Source organism: Carassius gibelio, chromosome B22 (genome assembly GCF_023724105.1).
Source record: "Carassius gibelio isolate Cgi1373 ecotype wild population from Czech Republic chromosome B22, carGib1.2-hapl.c, whole genome shotgun sequence".
Classification (NCBI taxonomy): Eukaryota; Metazoa; Chordata; class Actinopteri; order Cypriniformes; family Cyprinidae; genus Carassius; species Carassius gibelio.
The window spans coordinates 44,317,598-44,345,097 of record NC_068417.1 but is presented as its reverse complement, the minus strand read 5'-3'; the positions used below and the strand labels follow the sequence as shown (position 1 = coordinate 44,345,097).

General features: G+C 42.6%; 12 non-coding genes and 1 pseudogene across 12 annotated transcripts; all 13 read right to left on the bottom strand.

Annotated features, from left to right (window-relative positions):
* Positions 1–115: 115 nt before the first annotated feature.
* On the bottom strand, positions 116–234 carry LOC127994553 (5S ribosomal RNA). Its single transcript, XR_008167535.1, has one exon. It is a non-coding gene; the product is annotated as a 5S ribosomal RNA (ribosomal RNA).
* Positions 235–732: 498 nt separating this feature from the next.
* Positions 733–851, bottom strand: LOC127997980 (5S ribosomal RNA). Its single transcript, XR_008170834.1, has one exon. It is a non-coding gene; the product is annotated as a 5S ribosomal RNA (ribosomal RNA).
* Positions 852–13,042: 12,191 nt separating this feature from the next.
* Positions 13,043–13,161, bottom strand: LOC127996870 (5S ribosomal RNA). Its single transcript, XR_008169755.1, has one exon. It is a non-coding gene; the product is annotated as a 5S ribosomal RNA (ribosomal RNA).
* A 630-nt stretch (positions 13,162–13,791) lies between these two features.
* On the bottom strand, positions 13,792–13,910 carry LOC127996869 (5S ribosomal RNA). Its single transcript, XR_008169754.1, has one exon. It is a non-coding gene; the product is annotated as a 5S ribosomal RNA (ribosomal RNA).
* A 221-nt stretch (positions 13,911–14,131) lies between these two features.
* On the bottom strand, positions 14,132–14,250 carry LOC128003184 (5S ribosomal RNA). The gene has a single exon (XR_008175912.1). It is a non-coding gene; the product is annotated as a 5S ribosomal RNA (ribosomal RNA).
* A 500-nt stretch (positions 14,251–14,750) lies between these two features.
* LOC128000991 (5S ribosomal RNA) lies at positions 14,751–14,869 on the bottom strand. Its single transcript, XR_008173762.1, has one exon. It is a non-coding gene; the product is annotated as a 5S ribosomal RNA (ribosomal RNA).
* Positions 14,870–15,232: 363 nt separating this feature from the next.
* On the bottom strand, positions 15,233–15,351 carry LOC127998004 (5S ribosomal RNA). Its single transcript, XR_008170858.1, has one exon. It is a non-coding gene; the product is annotated as a 5S ribosomal RNA (ribosomal RNA).
* A 6,546-nt stretch (positions 15,352–21,897) lies between these two features.
* Positions 21,898–22,016, bottom strand: LOC128003469 (5S ribosomal RNA). The gene has a single exon (XR_008176193.1). It is a non-coding gene; the product is annotated as a 5S ribosomal RNA (ribosomal RNA).
* A 219-nt stretch (positions 22,017–22,235) lies between these two features.
* Positions 22,236–22,354, bottom strand: LOC127997979 (5S ribosomal RNA). Its single transcript, XR_008170833.1, has one exon. It is a non-coding gene; the product is annotated as a 5S ribosomal RNA (ribosomal RNA).
* Positions 22,355–22,720: 366 nt separating this feature from the next.
* On the bottom strand, positions 22,721–22,832 carry LOC128007427 (uncharacterized; annotated as a pseudogene).
* A 221-nt stretch (positions 22,833–23,053) lies between these two features.
* LOC127994551 (5S ribosomal RNA) lies at positions 23,054–23,172 on the bottom strand. The gene has a single exon (XR_008167534.1). It is a non-coding gene; the product is annotated as a 5S ribosomal RNA (ribosomal RNA).
* Positions 23,173–23,559: 387 nt separating this feature from the next.
* On the bottom strand, positions 23,560–23,678 carry LOC127996679 (5S ribosomal RNA). Its single transcript, XR_008169574.1, has one exon. It is a non-coding gene; the product is annotated as a 5S ribosomal RNA (ribosomal RNA).
* A 221-nt stretch (positions 23,679–23,899) lies between these two features.
* LOC127995070 (5S ribosomal RNA) lies at positions 23,900–24,018 on the bottom strand. The gene has a single exon (XR_008168034.1). It is a non-coding gene; the product is annotated as a 5S ribosomal RNA (ribosomal RNA).
* Positions 24,019–27,500: the final 3,482 nt, after the last annotated feature.

Genomic DNA, 27,500 nt, shown 5'->3' with positions numbered 1-27,500 from the left:
TAGGCAGTCTCTCATAAAAGTACTAACCAGACCTAAACCTGCTAAGATTCAGAGATCGAGCATTGACTCTATTTTTTGGCAAAATTATTATAAACTAAGTGAAAAATGTCCAAAAAGCTTACAGCACCAGGTATTCCCAGGCGGTCTCCCATCCAAGTACTAACCAGGCCCAAACCTGCTTAGCTTCCGAGATCAGACGAGATCGGGCATAGCCAGGTTGGTATGGCCGTAAACGAAGTCTGCTGCAAAGTCTGCTGCAAAGAGAGGGCTATTTAAAGACCAGCCAATCTTATTGCCAGTACATTATATAAGTAGGAAAGAAAACCCAAAAGCTTAAAGCACCTGGTATTCCTAGGCAGTCTCTCATCAAAGTACTAACCAGACCTAAACCTGCAAATATTCAGAGATCGGGCATTGACTTTTTTTTGGCAAAATTATTATATACTAAGTGAAAAATGTCCAAAAAGCTTACAGCACCTGGTATTCAACCAATCAATCAATCACCTTTATTTATATAGTGCTTTAAACAAAATACATTGCGTCAAAGCACTGAACAACATTCATTAGGAAAACAGTGTCTCAATAATGCAAAATTATAATTAAAGGCAGTATATTCCCAGGCAGTCTCCCATCCATGTACTAAACAGGCCCAAACCTGCTAATATTCAGAGATCAGGCACTGACTCTATTTTTTGGCAAAATTATTATATACTAAGTGAAAAATGTCCAAAAAGCTTACAGCACCTGGTATTCCCAGGCGGTCTCCCATCCAAGTACTAACCAGGCCCAAACCTGCTTAGCTTCAGAGATCAGACGAGATCAGGCATAGCCAGGTTGGTATGGCCGTAAGCGAAGTCTGCTGCAAAGAGAGGGCTATTTAAAGACCAGCCAATCTTATCGCCAGTACATTATATAAGTAGGAAAGAAAACCCAAAAGCTTAAAGCACCTGGTATTCCTAGGCAGTCTCTCATAAAAGTACTAACCAGACCTAAACCTGCTAAGATTCAGAGATCGGGCATTGAATCTTTTTTTTTTTTTATGAAAGATTATTATATAATTCGTGAAATTTTCCAAAAAGATTAAAGCACCTGGTATTCCCAGGCAGTCTCCCATCCATGTACTAACCAGGCCCAAACCTGCTAATATTCAGAGATCGGGCATTGACTCTATTTTTTGGCAAAATTATTATATACTAAGTGAAAAATGTCCAAAAAGCTTACAGCACCTGGTATACCCAGGCGGGCTCCCATCCAAGTACTAACCAGGCCCAAACCTGCTTAGCTTCCGAGATCAGACGAGATCGGGCATAGCCTTTTATTTTTTTTTTTTTTTTTATTGAAATTCACAAACTTACAGTTCAATTTCAATTGTTCACATTAAACAACATAAACATTTCTTTTTTTTTTTTTTTTTTTTTTTTTTTTACCTTCAGAACATAATTTTTACCAGTTATACAAAACCTCTTTTCTCTCTCCTTCTTTTATGAATTTGTTTCCAGTTACAAAGAATTCCTTCACATCATCTCCCCCATATTTATAGCACATTTCAATATCTCTTGTCATTATTGCTTTGAACAAATCTTTTATTTTGACTTTTCTCCCTTCAAAGTGTGCATAATTCCGTCTAAGTACAACAGCTAATCTGGCGTGGCTTAGAACATAATTGATAAACCAAAAGTCTATTGCTGTCGTCTTCTGAAACACTCCAAATAAAAATATTTTTCCCCATCCCTCCTCCAAATTCACATCCTCAAAACAATTATTTTTTAATAGACATTTTAAGAAAACAAAAAAATCTTTTAATTCATCACATTGCAAAAAATAATGCAAAAAAGTCTCATGTTCCTTGTTACATACATCACACATCACATTATTAGCATTATTTATTTTGTTTAGTACTACATTTTTATAGATTCTATTGTGTCTTATTAAGAAGTCATTATTTTCACATTCTATAGTATTGTATTTTATGTCCATATTTGACCATATTTTCTTTACATCCAAGTCTTCAAACACCCTACTCCATACTTTTTTCAGATGCTGGCACTTTTATTTGATCCATTATAAACAGGTCATAGACTTTCTTTACGCTAATGCTTTTTATATTATATTTTTCCCCGTCTTTCATTATGTACATCTCAGGCAAATCCTGTTGTTTTTTCTTTACACAACTTTTTTCTATAACATTCACCCATTTCGATGGTAGACTTGCTTTAATTCTTTCATATATATTTTCCACCTTTACTCTGCTCTCCATGCCATCCAACTCACACACTGAGTCATATATACAGTTATTTCTAAGAAAACCTGGAATAACTTCATATATAATATCTTTCACTTGCCTTATTCCGGCTTCTAAGAATTTGGGCTCATACAATGTTTTATTGTTGTGTTTAAATTTATCATTTAAAAACAATGGCAAATTTATAAATGTGTGCACCTCTGTGCAATCATATTCTACTTTTGGCAGGAATTGCCTCCATGCCTCCATCACCTCCCTGTATATGTCTGGCATTCCCACAGTCATTGACTGCTTAAAGCCCATATACCACCCATACTCTCCCATTCTTCCAACATCATCAATATATTTCTTTAAAAATTCTCTCCAACCAAACTCCCATCTTCCTTCCATATATTTTTTAACAGTTTTTATTCTTATTGCCAACTTTTTTGTTTCTAAATCAATCAGCTTTAGTCCACCTTCCTGTTTCCTCGCCACTAATGTTTTTTGTGCAATTTTCACTCCCTTCCCTTCCCATATAAAATCATGTACAATTTTATTTAACTCATTCATCACCCACTCAGGCATTTCAATTACACTCATTACATATACACATACCGACAGCATAAGATTATTAACCACAATTATTTTCCCTTTTATCCTTAATTTTCTTCCTTTCCATGCAATACAAACTGTTCTTATCTTATTTATCACTCCAGCCCATGTTATATCCCTTGCCTCCTTTGAATTTACCCCTAAATATACACCCAACACTTTCATGTACTTTTCCTCAACCCTCACACCTACATCAGATCTTTCTACTTCTCCTATATACATTATTTCAGATTTTTCTCTATTTATTTTCGCCCCTGATGCCTTTCCATATTTTTCCACCAACTCTAAAACCTTTCCCACACTGCTTATTTCCTTTACTGTCACTGTTGTGTCATCGGCATACTGGTTAATTATACACTTCCCTCCATATGGCAACTCAATTCCTCTTATTCTCTTGTCTCTCTTAATTAATGATGCCAAAGGTTCAACAGAAAGGGCGTATAACAAAGCGGATAGCGGGCAGCCTTGCCGCACTGACCTTCCCACATCAAATGTATCTGTCAATATTCCGTTCACCTTTACACAGCTTCTTGCACTTCCATACAATCTCCTCACCCATCCTACCATTCTCTCCCCAAAACCAAACTTTTCCAAGACCTTAAATAAAAACTTGTGTTCGACCCTATCAAAGGCCTTGTTCCAGTCTATCCCCAAAACTATCCCACCCTTCCCATCCCTCTTCATATACTCAATCACATCTCTGATTGTTCCAATTGTATCTGCTATATCTCTTCCAGGAATGCTGTAGCTTTGTGTTGGCTGAATAATATCTCCGATTACTCTTTTCATCCTGTTTGCCAAAACTTTGGTGAGTATTTTGTAGTCTGTGTTTAACAAGTTAATCGGCCTATAATTTTCTAAATCTAATTTATTCCCCTTCTTAAAAACTAGTGTTATCACTCCCTCTACCATTTTACTCTGTATTATTTCTGTTCTCTCCATTCCTTTATATACTTCCACTAAAATTGGTGCTACATCATTTTTATATAATTTGTACCATTCTGTCCCTATCCCATCACTTCCTGGGCTTTTCCCACTTCTTAAACCTTCTATTGCAGCTATAACCTCTTCTTCCTCTATCTCTCTATCACACCATCCCTTTTCTTCTTCCCCTAGCTCCCTCTCTACACACTTCAATACGTCCTCTATACTTGCCTCATCCACACATCCTCTCATATACAACTCACCATAAAACTCTTGCACCCTCTCCAATATATCTACATAGTCTGTTATTATCTCTCTCTTTTTTGAATATATTTCATGGATATATGTCTTACCTTGCCTTCTTTTTTCTAAACCCAGGAAATACCCTGTGCACTTTTCTCCTTCCAGTGCATATTTCGCCTTACTCCTTAAAATTGCTCCTTTGCATTTTTCTTTCTCATATCTCTCTAACCTCATATTTGCTTCTATATACTTTTCCATGCAATATCCTTCTTCATCATCTACTCTGCTGAGTTCTATCCTCACTTGCTCTCTAAGCTCCCTTTCCTCTTTCATCATCCTCTCTTTTCTTTTCTTACTATACCTTATGCTTAAAGCTTTAATTTTATTTTTTACCTCCTCCCATCTCTTACCAATGTCATTATTAAATTCATCTTCCTCCAAGCATTCCTCCAACCACTGATTTTCCTGAAGTAGTAACACTTTCATCTGTTGTTTATACTCCTCTTCTTCAATATACACTGCATTTAGTATCCACATCCCTCCACCCACCTCTCTCCTTCCGACTTTGATCCTAAACCTAACCCCATCATGATCACTAAAGTTCCCTTTCAGTCGGTCACGTTCGACGTTACGAATGGGATCTCGCCCGAGAGCCCAATCACCTTCGAGTGGTACAAAACGAGCCAATGGTACACAAAGTACCTTGGTCTGCGGAATTTGCATCGCGAGCTCCGCCCCGCAGAGCGGGTATATAAGGAGCAACGCGAGCAACTCGCATTCAAGCTTTCGCTTGCACATCGCTTGCTGCAATCACCGGAGTGTTTACAAACAAGAGCTGGTGTTGGTGTGACGGCGCGATTCAGCGGTTCGTCTGGGTTTCCTGCGACAGCTCCCGCGTTCCCCTGAGCGCTTCAACACCTCTAAAAGAGACAAATTTCTCTCACAAAAGAGTTACGGGCCGATTTGCGTCTTTTTAAAGATGTCATTTCGCCCGTGTGTTTCTGGGTGCGGTCGATATATCGCTCCTCGTGACGGTCACGATCGCTGTGTCACGTGTCTGGGCTTCCAGCACGCTGAGACTGCGTTCGTGGATGGCTCATGTTCTCATTGCGGGGACATGACCATCTCGGCGTTGAGATCGAGACTCGATTACCTTAAAAGGTATAGAGTCCCCTCTGCCACACCCCGTTCTAGCTCTTCTTCTCGTAAGAGAGCTACTTCGGCTGGTGGCCAGGGTGATCTGAGGGTTACCGTGTGGGCTTCCCCGACGAGCGAACCTCCTCGGGCCACACCCCCCTCACATACGCCGCAGCCGGTTGAGTTCCCGGATGAGTTTGCTGGACCCTCTCAGGCTCCTGACATCTCATTCGGGGCTCGCGAAGAGGACCGTATGTCGATCGCCGCATCACAAGGCGGGCTTGAGTCCTCGGGAGATGAGGGTTCGGCTGCGTTGCCTCCCTCGGGAGTGCCAGCGTTGTCCGAGTCTGATCCCGAGCTGACGGCCGTGCTTTCCCGGGCAGCGGAGAGCATCGGGCTTGAGTGGAATCCTCCGCCCTGTCCTGAGCGCTCGAGGCTGGATGATTGGTTCCTGGGGGCTGCTCGTGCGGATCGCCAGCACCCCCCTCTGGTTCCTTTCTTCCCGGAAGTGCACCAGGAAGTAACTAGTTCATGGAGGGCACCTTTAACTGCCCGAAACCGTTCTGGTTCTTCCTCCGCCTTCACTGCCCTCGATGGCGGGGCGGCCAAGGGGTATGTTGGGATTCCCCCGGTGGAGCGCTCTGTTGCGATGCAACTGTGTCCACAGAGCGCCTCCGCTTGGCGTGGTGGTCCCAAGCTGCCCTCCAAAGCCTGTAAGTTCTCATCCACGCTTGTGGCCAAGGCTTACAGAGCTGCGGGCCAGGCCGCTTCTGCCCTGCATGCCATGGCCTCTCTGCAGGTCTATCAGGCCAAGCTGCTCCGGCAGCTGCACCAGGGCAGTGCTGACCCAGGGGTTTTGCAGGAGGCGCGCACTGCAACCGACCTCGCTCTCCGGGCGACGAAGGTCACTGCGCGCTCCTTGGGTCAGGTGATGTCCACTTTGGTGGTCCAGGAGCGCCACCTATGGCTGAACCTGGCAGACATGAGGGAGTCTGATCGGGCTCAGCTCCTCAACTCCCCGGTCTCCCAGGATGGCCTCTTCGGCGACGCGGTAGAGAGCTTTGCCCAGCAGTTCTCTGCCGCCCAGAAGCAGTCTGAGGCCTTCAGACACATCCTGCCCCGGCGGCCCTCTGCTGCTTCCACCCCGCCGCCGGCGCAACCTCAGCCTGCTCGTCGCCGAGGGCGCCCCCCTGCGGCCTCCTCCACTCCCGCTCGGCCACAGCAGCAGCCTTCACCCCGGCCGCAGCGAGGAGACGGCCGCAGAAGGGCGGCGCAACCCGTCTCTGCCCCTAAACCTGCCAAACGCCAGGCCAAGCGGCGTTCCTGAGACGGGCGACCTGGAGTTGGAGACGTCAGCTCATCAGGAGATGGTAGCAGGACCACTCCTTCCCCCGGAGGAGGGCCGGGGGAGAATCCTTTGTTCTCGTTTTCCTTTTGTTCCGCCACTGGCCCTGCGGCCAGTGGTACCCATATCTTCACTAAAAGAGCTGTTTCCTCTACCTCCGGGTCCCAAGAGGCCACGAATGACAGCTGGCGACGTGCCTCCTCGCCGCTCTCGTTCCCCTCTCCCCTTGCCAATTTCCATGCAAAGACGGCTCAAGAACGCTTCGCCTTCTCATGCCCTCTTTGCCACTTGGAGTCAGACGAGTGCCCGCACTCCGCCCCCGCTAAGGGACGCTATGCCTCCCATGCCGGGGCTGTCTGCTCCACCACGCTGCCCCACTGTGGGTACGCCTGTAGTCCCCTTGACCCCGCTGGTTCGGTTCCTGGGAGCCTGGCTAGAGCTCCCCAGGCCTTCCCGCTGGCTCATCCGGACGCTCAGGCTCGGCTACGCGATTCAGTTCGCCCGGCGTCCCCCAAGGTTTCGGGGTGTCCACGCGACGATGGTGGGCAAAGATGCCCCTGTCATGCGCGCGGAGGTCGCGACCCTGCTGGCAAAGGGCGCGATAGAGCCGGTCCCTCCAGCCGACATGAAGTCCGGCTTTTACAGCCCTTACTTCATAGTACCCAAGAAGACAGGTGGGTTACGGCCAATCCTGGACCTGCGTGCCTTGAACCGAGCTCTACACAGACTCCCGTTCAAGATGCTAACGCCCAAGCGCATTTTCGAATGCATTCGTCCGATGGATTGGTTTGCAGCGATCGACCTGAAGGACGCGTACTTTCATGTCTCCATTCTTCCTCGACACAGACCGTTTCTTCGGTTTGCTTTCGAGGGGCAGGCATATCAGTACAAGGTTCTCCCATTCGGGCTGGCCCTCTCTCCCCGCGTCTTTACGAAGGTTGCGGAGGGGGCCCTGGCTCCTCTCAGGGAACAGGGTGTCCGTATCCTCAACTACCTCGACGACTGGCTGATCCTAGCTCACTCTCGAGAGCGGTTGTGCGAGCACAGGGATCTGGTGCTCAGACACCTCGCCCGACTGGGTCTTCAGGTCAACTGGGAAAAGAGCAAACTCTCCCCTGTGCAGAGGATCTCTTTTCTCGGTATGGAAATAGACTCGGTCGCCATGTTCGCGCAGCTTACAAACGAGCGCGCGCAGTCACTGCTGAGTTGCCTGAGACAATTCGAGGGCAAGAGAGCGGTTCCACTGAAACTGTTTCAGAGGCTCCTGGGGCATATGGCGTCCGCGGCGGCAGTCATACCGCTCGGGCTACTCCATATGAGACCGCTTCAGCACTGGCTTCACGACCGAGTCCCGAGATGGGCATGGCAACAGGGCACGCTCCGAGTGACCATCACTCCGGCCTGCCGTCGATACTTCACCCCGTGGTTGGACCCCTCGTTTCTACGGGCCGGCGTGCCCCTAGAACCGGTGTCCAGACATGTTGTTGTGTCAACAGATGCCTCTGCCACGGGCTGGGGTGCCATGTGCAATGGGCATGCTGCGTCAGGCTCCTGGCCAGGACCCCGACTTCAGTGGCATGTCAATTGCCTCGAGTTGCTAGCAGTACGTCTTGCTCTGCACCGCTTCAGGGCCCTGCTGAAGGACAAGCACGTTCTGGTTCGTACGGACAACACTGCGACCGTACATCACCCGTCAGGGTGGTCTACGCTCCCGCCGCATGTCGCAACTCGCTCGCCATCTCCTCCTGTGGAGTCACAAGCATCTGAGGTCGCTTCGTGCCATTCACATTCCAGGCAGGCTCAATCGTGCAGCCGACGAGCTCTCACGACAGCAGTCTCGCCCCGGGGAATGGAGACTCCACCCCCAGTCGGTTCAGCTGATTTGGGAACACTTCGGAGACGCCCAGGTAGACCTGTTTGCCTCTCCAGAAAATTCCCACTGCCAGTTGTTTTACTCCCTGACCGAGGGCACCCTCGGCACGGACGCCCTGGCACACAGCTGGCCGCTGGGCCTGCGCAAGTATGCGTTTCCCCCAGTGAGCCTTCTTGCACAGACGTTGTGCAAGATCAGGGAGGACGAGGAGCAGGTCCTCATGGTTGCGCCTTTTTGGCCCGGCCGGACCTGGTTCCCCGAACTTGTACTCCTCGCGACAGCCCCTCCCTGGCCAATTCCTCTGAGGAGGGACCTTCTTTCTCAGAGACGGGGCACCCTCTGGCACCCACGTCCCGATCTATGGAACCTACATGTGTGGGTTCTGGACGGGTCACGGAAGGTTTAGGTACCTTGCCACCACAGGTGGTAGCTACCATCACTTCAGCTAGAGCCATGTCCACCAGACATGCCTATGCCTTGAAGTGGAACCTCTTCGTCACTTGGTGTTCTTCACGGCGTGAGGACCCCTGGAAGTGCCCGATTGGGTCAGTGCTTTCCTTTCTTCAGGAGGGGTTGGAACGTAGGCTGTCTCCTTCCACCCTCAAGGTCTATGTGGCTGCCATTTCGGCTCACCATGACCCTGTTGAAGGTAAGTCTCTTGGAAGGCACGATCTGATCATCAGGTTCCTGAGAGGAGCAAGGAGGCTCAATCCGCCTCGCCCTCAGCAAGTCCCCTCTTGGGACCTCGCAGTGGTTCTATCAGCACTGCAGAGAGCTCCCTTCGAACCCTTGCTCTCAGTAGAGCTAAAGTTTTTATCTTTGAAAACTGCGCTCCTGACGGCTTTGGCTTCGGTGAAGAGGGTCGGGGACCTGCAGGCATTTTCAGTTGACGAAGCGTGCCTGGAATTCGGGCCGGCTAACTCTCACGTTATCTTGAGACCCCGGCCTGGGTACGTGCCCAAAGTTCCCACCACTCCTTTTAGGGATCAGGTGGTGAACTTGCAAGCGCTGCCCCTGGAGGAGGCAGACCCAGCCCTGGCGCTGCTCTGTCCAGTACGTGCGCTCCGCACCTACGTGGACAGAACTCGGTGCCATAGGACCTCAGACCAGCTCTTTGTCTGTTACGGAGGCCAGCAGAAGGGAAAGGCTGTCTCCAAGCAGAGGTTATCCCACTGGATAGTGGATGCTATTGTCCTGGCTTATCAGGCTCGAGACCTGCCATGCCCCCTAGGGGTGAGAGCTCACTCAACTAGGAGCGTAGCTTCCTCCTGGGCGTTGGCGCATGGCGCCTCGCTAGCAGACATCTGTAGAGCTGCGGGCTGGGCGACACCTAACACATTCGCAAGATTTTATAATCTCCGTGTAGAGCCCGTGTCCTCCCAGATACTCGCCCCTTCGGGCCAGTAAGGACCTGCTCGGTGTCAATCCGCTTGCTGCGCCATTCCACTCCGCGGACTGGATGCGTGCGCTATTCCCCTCAGGTGAGTTCCTCAGTCAGAACCCTGGGTTCCTCCAGCACTGTTGATGTCCGACACTTGCGTACATGCCCCTTGGTCAGCCATGTGTGGGACTAGGTGCCTCCATGTGTCGTGATTCCCCTTCTGGGTAATCCCACGTGTGTATGTCCACAGTAAGTCTCTCCGCAGCATGTGTCTTTCCCTTGGCAAGCCTTGCCAGCTCTGTCGTTGAAAATTCCACCCTGCGGGCTGGGTACCTCAGAGTTCTTATGTATCACCACCTTGGTAGATACCTACTTCTGTAAGTCCTCCCACGGGCAGGCAGCCTGCTAGCATATGTCCAGCTGGAATGTGCTACCCAGCGTATTCTGTGCGAGCTGTAGGCCCTCACTCGTGCTGGCCTCACGACAGGGTGCTATCACTCACACGGGTCGCTGGAAGACAGCCATGTGGCGTTTTGTAAGGGACCCCATTCGTAACGTCGAACGTGACCGACTGAAAGGGAACGTCTTGGTTACGTGTGTAACCCTCGTTCCCTGAAGGAGGGAACGGAGACGTTACGTCCCCTTGCCACATCGCTGTTCCGCTGAAAGGCCGGGTCACTGGCTCGGCTCCTCAGCGAAGACTTGAATGCGAGTTGCTCGCGTTGCTCCTTATATACCCGCTCTGCGGGGCGGAGCTCGCGATGCAAATTCCGCAGACCAAGGTACTTTGTGTACCATTGGCTCGTTTTGTACCACTCGAAGGTGATTGGGCTCTCGGGCGAGATCCCATTCGTAACGTCTCCGTTCCCTCCTTCAGGGAACGAGGGTTACACACGTAACCAAGACGTTATTCTGCTGATGTCTTATTTCATCAATGTAACTTATGGTATCTCCCTGCACTATCACTAAATCAATCCTACTCTGCTTTAATATCCCTTCTCTCATCTGCCTCCTTGTGAACTCTCTCTTCTCCGGATTCTCATGTCTCCATACATCAAGTAATCCCTTATCCCTCATTACTTCCATTAACATTAATCTTGATTTTTCCCACCTGAAACTCCCTCCTTTCCCAACATCCAATCTACTACATATAATGTTAAAGTCGCCTACTATTATGCACCTTCCAACAATTAGATCCCTTAGCTCCTCAATACAACATCTCTTATCATTTTCCACGTTGGGAACATATATATTAATTAATCTGAATTCAATACCTCTGAATTTAAATTCTATAACTAAAATTCTCCCTATCTGATCTCTGTACACCTGCCTTACATTTTCAATCCTATCTTTTTTAATCATTATCGCTACACCCCTTGCATTTTTTGCACCATTATTAAAGTATATATCTCCCTTCCATAAATCCTTTACTTCTCTCACTTTTTCATCATCCCAATTTGTTTCTTGAATACAAATTATATCACTCCTATACGTAAATTTTAATTCCTTCAACTTGTTAATATTCCTTAACCCATTTGCATTTACTGAAGTTACAGAAACCATGCCAGCAAACCAAAGAAAAAATTATATATATATATATTTCTTTTTTAACCCAAAACATATAATGCCCTTATAGAATTCATGTACCAGAGCGTTGTTCTTTTATCAGTTCAATTCTGTCCTTATCTCTCTCCGCCTTTCTTTTGACAGTCAGTTTTTGTAGTGTTGTCTGCATTCGTTGAGGAATCTTACTTTCTTTCCTTTGAGGTACTGCTTGTTGCTCTACTTTTTTCTCTTGTTTAGTTCCCAGTAGCTTTACATCCTCTTCATACTCTTCCTCCTCTTCGTCTTGTTCATCTTGCTTCTCCTCCTCTTCTTCCTCCTCCTCCCTCCTTTCTCCATCATCGGCCTCCTCACCAGCTGTTCCAGCTCTCTGTCCCCTTACAGCTCCATCCTGTCCATTACCACTTTCTCCTCCATATTTTGTAACCTCCATGTCATCCTCGCTCACTGTGCTTTGCTTCTCTGTTTGATCGTCTTCCCTCCTCTCATCGTCTTCACTTTGCTCACCCTCCTCCTCTATTACTCTCTCTGTTTGCTCTCCACACTCCCTTGCATAGTGGCCTACCTTGCCACATGAAAAACATTTAAACTCTGGGCATTCTCGAAATAAATGTCCTGTTTTAATGCACAACCTGCATACACGCACCTGCCTGTCGTGTATGACACGAAAGTACTCTGTGCCTCTTAATGTTTCAAACCTGGTTGAATATGGGAGTGAGCGAACTTCATCAGTGAACCGGACTTTTAAAAATCTCGTTCCATCTAAAATATCAGTTCCTGGCCATACCCGGCGCTTAATGGCGGACAGTGGTTTAACTCCCCATTCTTCCAGCTTTGCAAAAATCTTCTGATCTTCCAAATAAACCGGCAGGTTAATAAATGACACTACCATTTTATTGTTCACAATGTCTCTGGCGTGCACCATTGCTCCTTTTACTCTAACACCGTCCATCAGTTTACTCTTTGCCATATCATCCTTCATTGTAAGTTCGTATGACCTTTCTCCTCTCACTCTGCATCCCACCACTTCTCCACACTCCTTCTTTACACCTCTTAATAAGTCCATCATAGAGATTTTTTCTGTTCCTGCCACTTCAACTTCCACAGTCAACTCTTTGGAATATTTCTCATGGTGTTCTCCACATACCTCTTTTCTGATATTCCTCCTTTCCTCGCTTGCATTCATGGAAGATTGATGTCCTTTTCCGCTGTCATTATCCATGCTTTGTCCATTGATTGCTTGTCCGTCTTTCATTTTGAGTTCTTTGTTTGCTGCCATGCTTTCTATTTCCATCACAGAAATAAAACTGTATTTGATGGTCCCCCAAACAGCAAAGGCTGCTGGGGGAACACTTTAGACACAAAGTAAACTTTAACTTTTGAAAACAAAGGTTATTTCAAAAATAAAAACGAATTTAAATACTGTTTTAGATGTAAAGATTCTCTGTTTGCTCTTTCAGCTACTCACTTCCTGGACTGTACCACTATCGGGCATAGCCAGGTTGGTATGGCCGTAAGCGAAGACTGCTGCAAAGAGAGGGCTATTTAAAGACCAGCCAATCTAATCGCCAGTACATTATATAAGTAGGAAAGAAAACCCAAAAGTTTAAAGCACCTGGTATTCCTAGGCAGTCTCTCATCAAAGTGCTAACCAGACCTAAACCTGCTAAGATTCAGAGATCGGGCATTGACTCTATTTTTTGGCAAAATTATTATATACTAAGTGAAAAATGTCCAAAAAGCTTACAGCACCTGGTATTCCCAGGCGGTCTCCCATCCAAGTACTAACCAGGCCCAAACCTGCTTAGCTTCCGAGATCAGACGAGATCGGACATAGCCAGGTTGGTATGGCCGTAAGCGAAGACTGCTGCAAAGAGAGGGCTATTTAAAGATCAGCCAATCTTATCGCCAGTACATTATATAAGTAGGAAAGAAAGCCCAAAAGCTTAAAGCACCTGGTATTCCTAGGCAGTCTCTCATCAAAGTACTAACCAGACCTAAACCTGCTAAGATTCAGAGATCGGGCATTGACTCTTTTTTTTTTTTTTAATGAAAGATTATTATATAATTCGTGAAATTTTCCAAAAAGATTAAAGCACCTGGTATTCCCAGGCTGTCTCCCATCCATGTACTAACCAGGCCCAAACCTGCAAATATTCAGAGATCGGGCATTGACTTTTTTTTGGCAAAATTATTATATACTAAGTGAAAAATGTCCAAAAAGCTTACAGCACCTGGTATTCAATCAATCAATCAATCACCTTTATTTATATAGTGCTTTAAACAAAATACATTGCGTCAAAGCACTGAACAACATTCATTAGGAAAACAGTGTCTCAATAATGCAAAATTATAATTAAAGGCAGTATATTCCCAGGCAGTCTCCCATCCATGTACTAAACAGGCCCAAACCTGCTAATATTCAGAGATCAGGCACTGACTCTATTTTTTGGCAAAATTATTATATACTAAGTGAAAAATGTCCAAAAAGCTTACAGCACCTGGTATTCCCAGGCGGTCTCCCATCCAAGTACTAACCAGGCCCAAACCTGCTTAGCTTCCGAGATCAGACGAGATCGGACATAGCCAGGTTGGTATGGCCGTAAGCGAAGTCTGCTGCAAAGAGAGGGCTATTTAAAGACCAGCCAATCTTATCGCCAGTACATTATATAAGTAGGAAAGAAAACCCAAAAGCTTAAAGCACCTGGTATTCCTAGGCAGTCTCTCATAAAAGTACTAACCAGACCTAAACCTGCTAAGATTCAGAGATCGGGCATTGACTCTATTTTTTGGCAAAATTATTAAAAACTAAGAGAAAAATGTCCAAAAAGCTTACAGCACCTGGTATTCCCAGGCGGTCTCCCATCCAAGTACTAACCAGGCCCAAACCTGCTTAGCTTCAGAGATCAGACAAGATCAGGCATAGCCAGGTTGGTATGGCCGTAAGCGAAGACTGCTGCAAAGAGAGGGCTATTTAAAGACCAGCCAATCTAATCGCCAGTACATTATATAAGTAGGAAAGAAAACCCAAAAGCTAAAAGCACCTGGTATTCCTAGGCAGTCTCTCATCAAAGTACTAACCAGACCTAAACCTGCTAAGATTCAGAGATCGGGCATTGAATCTTTTTTTTTTTTTTATGAAAGATTATTATATAATTCGTGAAATTTTCCAAAAAGATTAAAGCACCTGGTATTCCCAGGCAGTCTCCCATCCATGTACTAAGCAGGCCCAAACCTGCTGATATTCAGAGATCAGGCATTGGCTCTATTTTTTGGCAAAATTATTATATACTAAGTGAAAAATGTCCAAAAAGCTTACAGCACCTGGTATTCCCAGGCGGTCTCCCATCCAAGTACTAACCAGGCCCAAACCTGCTAATATTCAGAGATTGGCATTGACTCTATTTTTTGGCAAAATTATTATATACGAAGTGAAAAATTTCCAAAAAGCTTACAGCACCTGGTATTCCCAGGCGGTCTCCCATCCAAGTACTAACCAGGCCCAAACCTGCTTAGCTTCCGAAATCAGACGAGATCGGGCACAGCCAGGATGGTATGGCCGTAAGCGAAGTCTGCTGCAAAGAGAGGGCTATTTAAAGACCAGCCAATCTTATCGCCAGTACATTATATAAGTAGGAATGAAAACCCAAAAGCTTAAAGCACCTGGTATTCCTAGGCAGTCTCTCATCAAAGTACTAACCAGACCTAAACCTGCTAAGATTCAGAGATCGGGCATTGACTCTTTTTTTTTTTTTATGAAAGATTATTATATAATTCGTGAAATTTTCCAAAAAGATTAAAACACCTGGTATTCCCAGGCAGTCTCCCATCCATGTACTAAGCAGGCCCAAACCTGCTAATATTCAGAGATCAGGCATTGACTCTATTTTTTGGCAAAATTATTATATACTAAGTGAAAAAAGTCCAAAAAGCTTACAGCACCTGGTATTCCCAGGCGGTCTCCCATCCAAGTACTAACCAGGCCCAAACCTGCTTAGCTTCCGAGATCAGACGAGATCGGGCATAGCCAGGTTGGTATGGCCGTAAGCGAAGTCTGCTGCAAAGAGAGGGCTATTTAAAGACCAGCCGATCTTATCGCCAGTACATTATATAAGTAGGAAAGAAAACCCAAAAGCTTAAAGCACCTGGTATTCCCAGGCAGTCTCTCATCAAAGTACTAACCAGACCTAAACCTGCTAAGATTCAGAGATCGGGCATTGACTCTATTTTTTGGCAAAATTATTATATACTAAGTGAAAAATGTCCAAAAAGCTTACAGCACCTGGTATTCCCAGGCGGTCTCCCATCCAAGTACTAACCAGGCCCAAACCTGCTTAGCTTCCGAGATCAGACGAGATCGGGCATAGCCTTTTTTTTTTTTTTTTTTTTTTTATTGAAGAAATGTATCAATTCAAACATACATATCAATTATTCACATACAAAAAAACATAAGATTCTTTCTTTGACATACAAAACTCCTAATTTGAATTGACAGACATCTTACATACATTTAAAAAGAAGTCATTAAATATTTTAATCTTTTAAAAATGACAATTCAATCCCCAGCTCTTTGAAAACCTTTAACACCTCCTGAGTAAAAATATTATAAAAGACATCAATCGATTCCTCCAACTTAAAATAATAAAACAGACATTCAACATAATTTTCAACTTTTCTCCTGAACACATTCCATACATCAATTAAAACATTTTCCTTTTTCACCACCACTCTTCTTTCCCAAATCGCACTTTTCATCAGCATCACAAGTAAATTTATCAGCTTCTCATGTTTACATTTCTCATTAATGCCCAACATTAACACCTTTTCCCACTCAAAGTTCCCATTTCCCTCTCCTCTCAAACTTAAAATCATGCTTTTACACCTCTCATTAAAATCTTTCAGCTTATCACAATATAAAAACAAGTGTAAAAACCCTTCATCAGCATCTTGGCAAACTTTACATATTGCACTTTCCTCCATCCCAATTTTGCTTAAAATTACGTCTGTGAACACTGCTTTGTTTCTGATAAAATATTCCATATTCTCCAGTTTAGTCTGTACAATTTTCCCCTTTATATTCCCCCATATTTTTTCTTCTGTTACATCATTGAACATCTGTAGCCAATATTCATTTACAACAGGTTTCTTGAAAACCACATCTCTAAAAAAACAATAAAACATTTTCACTTTACATTCTTTAAAAGCACACAATTTCCCCCCCCCCAGATTTACATACACATCTTTTCCTTGATCTTCTTCTTCCATATTTTCAATTCTCTTTATCCATTCTTTAGGTATAGCATTCTTAATTAAATCATATTTGTTTGTAATCTCTTGTCTGGTATAATCCTCCTTTGCCTCCTCCATCACATCCACAATGTATTGAACTGGTGAAAACCCCTCTTTGAATTCATATAAAGCATCTCTGACTTTCATGATTCCCACATCCCACCACTTCTTAAAAAAAACCTGCTTCCCTTGATTTAAAATGCAGTTATTTAAGAATAAAGGCTGATTTAAAATGTTCTCTCTACCTTGTGGCTTAAAATGCACATTATCTAAAAATTTTCCCCATGCTCCCATCAGTTCTCTATAAAATTCTGGCATCCCCTCCGTCATCCAATTTTTTGTTTTCATCCATAAAATGTTGTCCCCCAGATTAAAATGACTACACTTGTTTAAAAAATGCCCCATTGTTCTTTTCCATGCTGCTTTATTTCCTTCGTCTAGATATTTGCTTATGATTTTCACCCTTAAACTGTTCTTTCTTTGCTCCACGTCCATTAGCCCTAGCCCCCACTTCCCCATTGCTCCTATTAAAGTGTTATATGCAATTCTCGGTGGCTTTCCTTCCCATAAAAAATCTAAAAAACATTTTTTCAGCCTTTTTTCTGTCCACAACGGCATTGAAGACACATATAAAATATGCCATAACTTAGAAACCATTAAAACATTCAAAATTAAAACCCTCCCCTTCAAAGTTAAGGACATTAATCTCCAAAAATTCAACCTTCTCTCGATCCCTCCAAACATCTCCTCCCACATAATTCCTTCTGCTTTGGTTTCATCCCTCCCCATTAAAACACCTAAAATCTTTATTTCATTCATTTCCTTAAAATTAAAGTGCCCAGTTAAAACCTCACTTCGCCCAAATCTCATGTATACCGTTTTATCCTCATTCACTTTAGCCCCAGATCCCCTGCAAAATGATTGTACTATTTTCATCGCTTCCCTTACACTCAACAAATCTTGCAGCAATAGCGTAGTATCATCAGCGTATTGAAATATTTTATTCTCTCCTCCCTCTATGCCTATTCCTTTTATTCTCCCTTCCTGTTCTACCATTAACCTAAGTGGTTCCGCAACTAAAGCATATAAAAGTGCCGACAACGGGCAGCCCTGTCTAATTGATCTTGTTAATTTAAAACACTCTGTTAAAAACCCATTACATTTAACTCTCGTTACAGCACCTTTATATAAAATCTTAACCCATTTAATAAAATTCCGTCCAAAACCAAAAGTATTCAAAACCCCAAATAAAAAATCATGCTCTACCCTGTCAAAAGCCTTCTCAAAGTCCAAACTGATTATAAAACCATCTTTCTTCTTTTCATTAATATATCTTATGGTATCTTTTATGCTCATTGTTGTATCTGCAATGTCTCTTCCTTTAATACTGTAAGCTTGGTTTGTTTGAATTATTGTGGGCATCACTTCTTTTAATCTGTTAGCTAAAATTTATGATAAAATCTTTAAATCTGTGTTAAGCATTGTTATAGGCCTATAATTCTTTAACTCCACTTTGTCTCCTTTCCTTTTATATATCAGCTTCATTAATCCCATTCCCATCCTTTCGTTCATCTCACCTTTCCTAAAAATCTCGTCAAATACTTCTTTTAAGATAGTTGTTAAAACATCTTTAAAAACAATGTAAAACTCACTCCCCAACCCATCTATCCCTGGACTTTTCCTCTTGTTTAACCCAATTATTGCTCTTTTTATTTCTTCTTCTCTTACTTCATCATCACACTCTTGTTTATCCACTTCTCCTACTCTGGCTTTTATTTGCTTCAGTAATTCCACTTTTTCTCCTTCTTTTACCCCCTCTGTACAGAATAAGTTCTCATAATATGATTTTATTTCCTCTAAAATGTCTGCATTTTCTTCTACTATTCTCCCATTTTTGCCCCTTATTTCTTTAATCATGTCTGCTTTCCCTTTTCTTTTCTCTAGATCAAAGAAAAATTTTGTGCACTTCTCCCCCTCCACTGTATATTTTGCTTTGCTTCTTAATCTTGCAGCTTCATATTTCTCCTCTTCCATTTCCTTCAGTCTACCTTCTATTTCTTTTATTTTCTCTATGCTTTTTTCTGCCTTATCCAGTTCCTCATTTAAGTTTTGTCTTAGCTCTCTTTCCTTATTTTTCTTACATTTATTAATTAATTTGCAATATGTTATTGTAAACTTTTTTACCAGATATTTCACGTTCTCCCACCACATTCGCTTATCCTCACTATACATTTCATTTTCTTTTTCCTTTTCAATTATCTCCTTTATACTTAAAACATAATCTTCATTCTTTAAAACCTCTGTATTTAAAATCCAGACTCCCGGCCCTCTTTGCACTTTACTCCAGTCTACTTTAAAAAATAAAAACTTGTGATCACTAAAACTTCATACTTAATCTTTTTTATAAAATTCTCCACATTTCTTGTACATAAAATAAAGTCTATTCTTGTTTCACACACAAACTGCCCCACTATTTGCCTCCTTGAAAATTATTTTATCTTTTCATTTCTTTCTCTCCACACGTCGATGATATCTTTTCCTCCCATTAATGCTTTTAATTCTTTTCTCCCCTTGTCATTTTTAAAAACCATTCCTTCTGCCATGTCTTGTTTACTAAAAACTGTGTTAAAATCCCCTACCATTATTATTTCCGTATACTTGTTTATGATATTTCTTAAAACATAAAAAAAATCTTTCTTTTCCTTCTCCTCTGTTGGTGCATGTACATTGACTAAAATCAGTTCACGTCCTTCACAATTTACTTCAACCACCATACATTTCCCCATCTTATCTTTATACACTACCCTACTTGAATTAAAAAACATCTAATATAAAATATCCCCTTCCCATTTCTTTTTATAGTCCTCCATCACACTCTCTTTCCATTTTGTTTCTTGTAAAACAATAACATCTTCGCCTTGGCATTTTTCCTTCACTTTTTCAAATTTACCCATGTCCATCAGTCCCCTTGCATTAAAAGTAACACAACTTAAAACCATTAAAAAGAAAAATAAATACATAACAAACATTACTTTCCATCTTCTCCCTCCAACCCACTTAACACTTCATATCTGTTTACAATTTTCACTCCGCCAATTGTCATTATCTTTTTTCTAGCATTTTCCACATTTGGTTTTACCTTTAATGTTCGCCTTCTTATTTGTCCTCTCTCCTCTCTGTCTTTTTCCATGTTATCCATCCTCGTTTCTTCTCCACTGTCCATTTCTTTGTTTTGATCATCCATTCTATGTCCATCTCCGTCCATGCCATCTAAAAGATTTTTAAAACTGTCCGATATTTCCATTTCCGTCCATTGGGTGTCCTGTTCTGTTGTATGCTCCTCGTCTACATCATTTACTTTTTCTCCTTCTTCCTCTCTGTTGCTCGCTCCTCCTTCTGTTTCTTCTTGTTGCAATCCGCCTTCCTCTTGTCCTTCATCAGTTTCTCTTTCCACCTCGCTGTTTCCTTCATGCACCTGTCCGTCCAACTGAAGTTCCATACCTCCTTCCTCTTTCCATCCAACATTCACATTTATTTAAAACGTCTTGACACCCTGGGCATCTGACAGCATTGCAATCTCTTGCAAAATGTCCCCTCTCCTCGCACTTCCGGCACTTAAAATCTGGGCAGTCTTTCAGCAGGTGTCCAGGGCTCATGCACAGCCTAGAGGTCTTCACCTGATGGCTGTGCATCACCCTAAAATACTGCTGCCCTTCTGCTGTTTCCAGCTTTGTGCTATATGGCAAAGATGCGACATCTTTGGGGAATCTCACTTTTAGGAACCTTGTTCCGTCTTCTATGTCAGTGCCCGGGTAACATCTTCTTTTTATCTGTGAAATGGGATTAACTCCCCATCCTTCCAATTTACCTATAATTTCTTTGTCATCAATATAGACGGGCAGGTGCATGAAGGAAACAACATAATCTCTGTTTTGCAAATTTTTTACCTCACATTTCACTCCTTTTATCATCAGTCCATCAATCAGTTTGTCACATGTTTCTTCTTTCTCCATTGTTAATTCATATTCTTTTCCTTGTCTTGGCCTTAGTGCCAGGATTTTCCCGTGTCCACATTGTTTTGATACAGCCTTGATGATATCCTCTGCTCTCACCTCGATCACATTCTCTACGTTCACAATCACTGTAGCCTCCTTTAGATATTTTCTCTCAAGAAATTTGTCCATCGTACCTTGGTTATTTCCATTCCCAGCTCGTAGTCGATTTCCCAGTCCAGTGACATTTACTGATCGTGTCTCTCCGCCAAATCCAGTATCGTTTGCCATGCGTCTCTCTCCAGCCAGTCCATTATCGTTTGCCATGCGTCTCTCTCCAGCCAATCCAGTGTCGTTTGCCATACGTCTCTCTCCAACCAGTCCAGTGTCGTTTGCCATACGTGTCTCTCCAGCCGGTCCTGTGTCGTGATCCATTAATCCGTCCATTTTAAGAGAAAAACAAAAAAACAAAAAACAAAGCAACCACCCTCCAGCCAGCAAAAAGCTGCTGTTAGGTGGTTTAAAACTGAAAAACACACACAAAAAAAAACTGAACTTAAGTCCAAAAACAACTTACAAACAAACACAAACTGAAAAAACAAAATGGAGGAGAGCCTTCCTCTCCCTACTGCAGCCAACACTTCCTGTAGCTCTCTAGCGCCCTCAGGTTGGTATGGCCATAAGCGAAGTCTGTTGCAAAGAGAGGGCTATTTAAAGACCAGCCAATCTTATCGCCAGTACATTATATAAGTAGGAAAGAAAGCCCAAAAGCTTAAAGCACCTGGTATTCCTAGGCAGTCTCTCATCAAAGTACTAACCAGACCTAAACCTGCTAAGATTCAGAGATCGGGCATTGACTCTTTTTTTTTTTTTAATGAAAGATTATTATATAATTCGTGAAATTTTCCAAAAGGATTAAAGCACCTGGTATTCCCAGGCTGTCTCCCATCCATGTACTAACCAGGCCCAAACCTGCAAATATTCAGAGATCGGGCATTGACTTTTTTTTGGCAAAATTATTATATACTAAGTGAAAAATGTCCAAAAAGCTTACAGCACCTGGTATTCAATCAATCAATCAATCACCTTTATTTATATAGTGCTTTAAACAAAATACATTGCGTCAAAGCACTGAACAACATTCATTAGGAAAACAGTGTCTCAATAATGCAAAATTATAATTAAAGGCAGTATATTCCCAGGCAGTCTCCCATCCATGTACTAAACAGGCCCAAACCTGCTAATATTCAGAGATCAGGCACTGACTCTATTTTTTGGCAAAATTATTATATACTAAGTGAAAAATGTCCAAAAATCTTACAGCACCTGGTATTCCCAGGCGGTCTCCCATCCAAGTACTAACCAGGCCCAAACCTGCTTAGCTTCCGAGATCAGACGAGATCGGACATAGCCAGGTTGGTATGGCCATAAGCGAAGTCTGCTGCAAAGAGAGGGCTATTTAAAGACCAGCCAATCTTATCGCCAGTACATTATATAAGTAGGAAAGAAAACCCAAAAGCTTAAAGCACCTGGTATTCCTAGGCAGTCTCTCATAAAAGTACTAACCAGACCTAAACCTGCTAAGATTCAGAGATCGGGCATTGACTATTTTTTGGCAAAATTATTAAAAACTAAGAGAAAAATGTCCAAAAAGCTTACAGCACCTGGTATTCCCAGGCGGTCTCCCATCCAAGTACTAACCAGGCCCAAACCTGCTTAGCTTCAGAGATCAGACGAGATCAGGCATAGCCAGGTTGGTATGGCCGTAAGCGCAGACTGCTGCAAAGAGAGGGCTATTTAAAGACCAGCCAATCTAATCGCCAGTACATTATATAAGTAGGAAAGAAAACCCAAAAGCTAAAAGCATCTGGTATTCCTAGGCAGTCTCTCATCAAAGTACTAACCAGACCTAAACCTGCTAAGATTCAGAGATCGGGCATTGAATCTTTTTTTTTTTTTTTAATGAAAGATTATTATATAATTCGTGAAATTTTCCAAAAAGATTAAAGCACCTGGTATTCCCAGGCAGTCTCCCATCCATGTACTAACCAGGCCCAAACCTGCTAATATTCAGAGATCGGGCATTGACTCTATTTTTTGGCAAAATTATTATATACTAAGTGAAAAATGTCCAAAAAGCTTACAGCATACCCAGGCGGGCTCCCATCCAAGTACTAACCAGGCCCAAACCTGCTTAGCTTCCGAGATCAGACGAGATCGGGTATAGCCAGGTTGGTATGGCCGTAAGCGAAGTTTGCTGCAAAGAGAGGGCTATTTAAAGACCAGCCAATCTTATCGCCAGTACATTATATAAGTAGGAAAGAAAACCCAAAAGCTTAAAGCACCTGGTATTCCTAGGCAGTCTCTCATAAAAGTACTAACCAGACCTAAACCTGCTAAGATTCAGAGATCGAGTATTGACTCTATTTTTTGGCAAAATTATTATAAACTAAGTGAAAAATGTCCAAAAAGCTTACAGCACCAGGTATTCCCAGGCGGTCTCCCATCCAAGTACTAACCAGGCCCAAACCTGCTTAGCTTCCGAGATCAGACGAGATCGGGCATAGCCAGGTTGGTATGGCCGTAAACGAAATCTGCTGCAAAGTCTGCTGCAAAGAGAGGGCTATTTAAAGACCAGCCAATCTTATTGCCAGTACATTATATAAGTAGGAAAGAAAACCCAAAAGCTTAAAGCACCTGGTATTCCTAGGCAGTCTCTCATCAAAGTACTAACCAGACCTAAACCTGCTAAGATTCAGAGATCGGGCATTGACTTTTTTTTTTTTTTTTTTTTTTTTTTAATAAAAGATTATTATATAATTCGTGAAATTTTCCAAAAAGATTAAAGCACCTGGTATTCCCAGGCAGTCTCCCATCCATGTACTAACCAGGCCCAAACCTGCAAATATTCAGAGATCGGGCATTAACTCTATTTTTTGGCAAAATTATTATATACTAAGTGAAAAATGTCCAAAAAGCTTACAGCACCTGGTATTCCCAGGCGGTCTCCCATCCAAGTACTAACCAGACCCAAACCTGCTTAGCTTCCGAGATCAGACGAGATCGGGCATAGCCAGGTTGGTATGGCCGTAAGCGAAGTCTGCTGCAAAGAGAGGGCTATTTAAAGACCAGCCAATCTTATCGCCAGTACATTATATAAGTAGGAAAGAAAACCCAAAAGCTTAAAGCACCTGGTATTCCTAGGCAGTCTCTCATCAAAGTACTAACCAGACCCTAAACCTGCTAAGATTCAGAGATCGGGCATTGACTCTATTTTTTGGCAAAATTATTATATACTAAGTGAAAAATGTCCAAAAGCTTACAGCACCTGGTATTCCCAGGAAGTCTCCCATCCAAGTACTAACCAGGCCCAAACCTGCTTAGCTTCCGAGATCAGACGAGATCGGGCATAGCCAGGTTGGTATGGCCGTAAGCGAAGTCTGCTGCAAAGAGTGCTGCTGAAGAAGTGGTGCTGCTCTTCTGTCTAGAAATATGGCAAATAGTCTTAGTGTTTATACTTGACTAACTGGGGCCCAGGTCAGGAAGCAGACAGACTGGCTAAACCGACCGTCTGCTAGCTGCCTCCCGTCAGAGGTCAGTTAATTCTCAGCACATAGAGACTCTTTCACCTAGATATCACACTATAGAGACTGTGTCTGTTCCCCGAACTAGAAAATACAAAAAATGTCCAAACCAAGTTTAAGGTTAACAATTTAATTGAGGTTCAACAAATAAAAAACAAATGCAATATGGATAAACAAATGATAAAGATTGGCTTACTGAATATCAGATCCATTTCTACGAAAACACTTTTTGTAAATAATATGATAACTGATCATAATATAGATGTGCTCTGTTTGACAGAAACTTGGCTAAAACCTGATGATTACATTATTTTAAATGAGTCCACCCCCCAAGATTACTGTTATAAACATGAGCCGCGTTTAAAAGGCAAAGGGGGAGGAGTTGCTTCAATTTATAATAACGTTTTTAGGATTTCTCAGAGGGCAGGCTTCAAGTATAACTCGTTTGAAGTAATGGTGCTTCATATAACATTATCCAAAGAAACCAATGTTAATGATAAATCCCCCGTTATGTTTGTACTGGCTACTGTATACAGGCCACCAGGGCACCATACAGACTTTATTAAAGAGTTTGGTGATTTTACATCCGAGTTAGTTCTGGCTGCAGATAAAGTCTTAATAGTTGGGTGATTTTAATATCTATGTCGATAATGAAAAAGATGCATTGGGATCAGCATTTATAGACATTCTGAACTCTATTGGTGTTAGACAACATGTTTCAGGACCTACTCATTGTCGAAATCATACTCTAGATTTAATACTGTCACATGGAATTGATGTTGATAGTGTTGAAATTATTCAGCCAAGTGATGATATCTCAGATCATTATTTAGTTCTGTGTAAACTTCATATAGCCAAAATTGTAAATTCTACTTCTTGTTACAAGTATCGAAGAACCATCACTTCTACCACAAAAGACTGCTTTTTAAGTTATCTTCCTGATGTATCCAAATTCCTTAGCATATCCAAAACCTCAGAACAACTTGATGATGTAACAGAAACTATGGACTCTCTCTTTTCTAGCACTTTAAATACAGTTGCTCCTTTACGCTTAAGGAAGGTTAAGGAAAACAGTTTGACACCATGGTATAATGAGCATACTCGCACCCTAAAGAGAGCAGCCCGAAAAATGGAGCGCAGCTGGAGGAAAACAAAACTAGAGGTATTTCGTATTGCTTGGCGGGAAAGTAGCATATCCTATAGAAAAGCATTAAAACCTGCTAGATCTGATTACTTTTCTTCTCTTTTAGAAGAAAACAAACATAACCCCAGGTATTTATTCAATACAGTGGCTAAATTAACGAAAAATAAAGCCTCAACAAGTGTTGACATTTCCCAACACCACAACAGTAATGACTTTATGAACTACTTTACTTCTAAAATCGATACTATTAGAGATAAAATTGCAACCATTCAGCCGTCAGCTACCGTATCACATCAGACAGTGCACTATAGACCCCCTGAGGAACAGTTCCACTCATTCTCTACTATAGGAGAGGAAGAATTGTATAAACTTGTTAAATCATTTAAACCAACAACATGTATGTTAGACCCTATACCATCTAAGCTCTTAAAAGAGGTGCTTCCAGAAGTCATAGGTCCTCTTCTGACTATTATTAATTCCTCATTGTCATTAGGATATGTCCCCAAAACCTTCAAACTGGCTGTTATTAAGCCTCTCATAAAAAAAGCCACAACTTGACCCTAGAGAATTTGTTAGTTATAGACCAATCTCGAATCTCCCTTTTCTGTCCAAGATACTAGAAAAGGTGGTATCCTCACAAGTATATTCCTTCTTAGAGAATAATGGTATATGTGAGGATTTCCAGTCAGGATTTAGACCGTATCATAGTACTGAGACTGCTCTCCTTAGAGTTACAAATGATCTGCTCTTATCATCTGATCGTGGGTGTATCTCTCTATTAGTTTTATTGGATCTTAGTGCTGCGTTTGACACAATTGACCACAACATTCTTGAACACTTTGTTGGCATCAGTGGAAGTGCATTAGCATGGTTTAAATCGTACTTATATGACCGCCATCAGTTCGTAGCAGTGAATGAAGATGTATCATATCGATCACAAGTGCAGTATGGAGTACCTCAAGGCTCAGTACTAGGGCCGCTACTCTTCACGCTTTATATGTTACCCTTGGGAGAGATCATCAGGAATCATGGTGTTAGCTTTCACTGTTATGCTGATGATACGCAGCTCTATATTTCCTTGAAACACACCAATTTGAAAAACTAATGGAATGCATAGTCGATATAAAAAATTGGATGACGAGTAATTTCTTACTGCTAAATTCAGAAAAAACAGAGGTGTTAATCATAGGGCCTAAAAACTCTGCTTGTAATAACCTAGAACACTGTCTAAGACTTGATGGTTGCTCTGTCAATTCTTCGTCATCAGTTAGGAACCTAGGTGTGCTACTTGATCGCAATCTTTCCTTAGAAAGACACGTTTCTAGCATTTGTAAAACTGCATTTTTCCATCTCAAAAATATATCTAAATTACGGCCTATGCTCTCAATGTCAAATGCAGAAATTTTAATCCATGCATTTATGACTTCAAGGTTAGACTATTGTAATGCTTTATTGGGTGGTTGTTCTGCACGCTTGGTAAACAAACTACAGCTAGTCCAAAATGCAGCAGCAAGAGTTCTTACTAGAACCAGGAAGTATGACCATATTATCCCGGTCCTGTCCACACTGCACTGGCTCCCTATCAAACATCGTATAGATTTTAAAATATTGCTTATTACTTATAAAGCCCTGAATGGTTTAGCACCTCAGTATTTGAATGAGCTCCTTTTACATTATACTCCTCTACGTCCGCTACGTTCTCAAAACTCAGGCAATTGGATAATACCTAGAATATCAAAATCAACTGCGGGCGGCAGATCCTTTTCCTATTTGGCGCCTAAACTCTGGAATAACCTACCTAACATTGTTCGGGAGGCAGACACACTCTTGCAGTTTAAATCTAGATTAAAGACCCATCTCTTTAGCCAGGCATACACATAACATACTAATATGCTTTTAATATCCAAATCCGTTAAAGGATTTTTAGGCTGCATTAATTAGGTAAACCGGAACCGGAAACACTTCACATAACACCGTACTTTCTACATCATTAGAAGAATGGCATCTACGCTAATATTTGTCTGTTTCTCTCTTGTTCCGAGGTCAGGTTGGTATGGCCGTAAGCGAAGTCTGCTGCAAAGAGAGGGCTATTTAAAGACCAGCCAATCTTATTGCCATTACATTATATAAGTAGGAAAGAAACCCCAAAAGCTTAAAGCACCTGGTATTCCTAGGCAGTCTCTCATAAA